General features: G+C 38.1%; 1 pseudogene; it reads left to right on the forward strand.

Annotated features, from left to right (window-relative positions):
• The first annotated feature begins 793 nt into the window (after positions 1–793).
• On the forward strand, positions 794–915 carry LOC139987018 (5S ribosomal RNA; annotated as a pseudogene).
• The last annotated feature ends 2,156 nt before the right edge of the window (positions 916–3,071 follow it).

The raw sequence follows: 3,071 nt of genomic DNA on the forward strand, positions 1-3,071 counted from the left end.
AATAAAGGATGTACGATAAAACTGATTTTGCCATGCAGCTTCAACGCCGTCGTAAAAGTGGTAAAATACAATCGTCAGATATAAGCGACAGGGAATTTGCCGCGGTGTTCATCCGACATACAGAGAGCACGAAGAGATAAGAAAATAAATGCTGTCGGAATAAATTGCAAATTGGCAAAGTCGAAGCGCAATTCGAGGAATTCGTAGGAATTGGCGTTTACAGATCTGAAATAGAACGTAGCATAGGCGAGAGTAACTCGTTTTGGCATTCTTCAGATGTTTTTTAGGGTTCCTCGAATGTGTCGAATTTTTGGTTTCTGAGCAAACGAATCTGTCGAATTCTCGCGTCGATAAATCCCAAATCGTGTTAGAAGCTTATCGTTAATGGATTCACCTGTCTTCGTGGTATTATTCGTAGGAAGAAGAAAGGTTGAAAAGAAGTACTTGTAATTTTACACGTGTTGCACCTATTATTACCAATTATCAGTTACAAATTATCAATCTGAATAAATATTCTCGCGCTATACGTTCTACAAGATAAATTAATTCGATTAAGCTAACTTTATAAATTGCAAATGTTACATTCAAGTATCTAGAATTTTATTAGACCAACAGTGCGTAATAAGTTTGATTTTTCTGTGCAAAGTTCGAAGATTGAATTTTAAGGTGTTCGAGCCGAGCCATTCGAACAGTCATATCGTGCTACAAGCTTTGTTTACTATATTTTTACAAATGAAAAATGATTTGGAATTGTAGGAAACGATGAACACGAATATATGAATCGTATGTTTCAGCCAACGCTCATACCACGCCGAGTACACTCGTTCTCGTCCGATCACGAAAGTTAAGAAGCGGCGTTGGGCACGGACAGTACTTAGATGGGTAACTGCTTGGGAACTCCGTGTGGTGTTGGTTTTCTTTTTCCATGTTTTTGTAATTATCGTTACACTTGTCAAAGAATTACTATCCACCTAAAAATGTCATTGAAACTAGTGGAATCTGAATATTTAACTTTCCGTAATATCTAAAATAGCAAGCTTCTATTTTTGCACGTATTATCTTGTACGTTGCGATGAAAACGATTAATTTATCGCGTGTAACGTATATATGAGATACACACACGTTGCTTATATTTAATATTATACGAGAATATGAGAGGATGTAACAACAATATTACTATCATCGGTATCATTTACAAGAAATATATAGAATTGTAGAAGATATCGGAATACGCATTACGTATCATCCGATGCTCTCTTTAACGAAACCGCGTTGAAGGTATCGTCTCGTTATCCCGTGTAAACGTGATTCATTAGACACGCTTTAACGAAGCTATAAGTTTGAGCAATTAAACACGTTGGCCTCTTCTCCGCTATGATGCTGTTCTTCTTATCAATTAATTTGCATATTCCGCTCTGCTAGCGATTTTAATCGTCGATCACGTTGCTTGTATTTTACCCCTTAAACGAACCAGTTGCCTCTTGGTATTCGCGAGATCAAGACTCAATGGTATCCTCGACATTCGATTTCCAAAAAGCATATCACGTTTCCATTTGTAAAACGTATCGAGAGCTTTAGTTTGGCTCGTATTTGGGTTTAGATAAGGCTCGAATTAGATCTAAATTAAATTCGTTTCGCGCTCGAATCAGATCTCGGTTGCAAACGTTCTCTTCGTCGTATAACAACATCATCGACTACAAAAATTGTATCTCGCCATTGAAAAAGTCGAACGACAAACCGTTTTCAACGGTGCATGAATCTAAATCGTTGGGAGTTGTTATCTCTGAAATCACGTTGCACCGTTCCTTATGTTGCACCGATGAACCGGAAGGAGGTTTGTCTCGGAGACCGCTTATTCCGCATCTCGATGCCCCTTTTGTATTTGCTCAGCCACGCCTGAGAATCGATCCACAAGAACGAGTACTTAGATCTCCTCTAATCCGTTCGTTTCCATAAGCACAGCACGCGATACATTTGATATTGTTGGCTGTATCATCCATTGGCGTCGAGAATTCATCTCTGACCCGTACTTCCTGGCGTTCCGTAGAAATCGAACAATTTTTTCCTGCCGAGTTAATGTACTCTGGCTGTTTGTTAACGAGCAACGATTAAATTTTGCTGATTACCAGTGTTTTATCAAGTCTTTTCCACGTGCAGGTACAACGTCTGGTATACGCGTTTAGTTTGTTCTCTCGTTTTCAAGCTGGTTAGGTTAATTCGTTTTGGAGAAAAAGGTGGTATCGTGCGTCTGGTACGTGGCATCGTAGTTTATCGTAGCCGATAAAGTGGTGTCTAAAGCATGTTGCAAGGTGCTATCTTGTAGATTAGCGGAGTAGCAAGGCAAAATGATAAAATGTTTTTTTTGTTTAGTAAAAGCGCTATTTAAAAGGTAAATCTACTTAAACTTTGATAAACTTAACAGGAATTAATAAACTGGAATTCGTTAGTTATATAAAATCATGTTTTAACATTTATGAGAGGGTATTACTAGATAGATGGGTCGTTCTATCAGCAGCTACGAGAAAAGTCGGTACAAGGGATAAAAAATTCAATTTAACAAGAGTGCAACGAAATTAAATTCTAATAGAGAAATCTGTATGCTTCTAAATAATAAAACTCATTATATATACGCATTGCTAGAAACGCGATAATTTATAACAAAATCTTCTAATTGCGAATAAATACCGACGCTGTTCGTTCTACTCTGTTGTACACTTTCGGGTAATTGCAAAAAGCTGATACTACGAAATGCAGAGAAAGATGCTTCAGTGGGAAGCAAGGTATGTGTAAATACATTTTTTTTCGCCTATCATCAAAAGCTATTTCGAACACCGATCCTTCATACCTGTCTGGACCGTCAATCTCAAGAATACGATAAGGAAAATAGTAATTAAAGAGCGATTGAAATTTTCCTTTATAATACTCGAAATTTTACGTTTCAAGCGGTGAAATGTTTTTTCCACGATTCCTCGAGCGAATCTTTGAACATCGTCGTGATTTTTAACATTGCATATCTCGCGGCGAGAACCGATGACGCCAATGGCGGCGACGTGACTCGACGCAGCGCGCCG

The sequence above is a fragment of the Bombus fervidus genome, chromosome 4 (genome assembly GCF_041682495.2).
Source record: "Bombus fervidus isolate BK054 chromosome 4, iyBomFerv1, whole genome shotgun sequence".
NCBI lineage: Eukaryota > Metazoa > Arthropoda > Insecta > Hymenoptera > Apidae > Bombus > Bombus fervidus.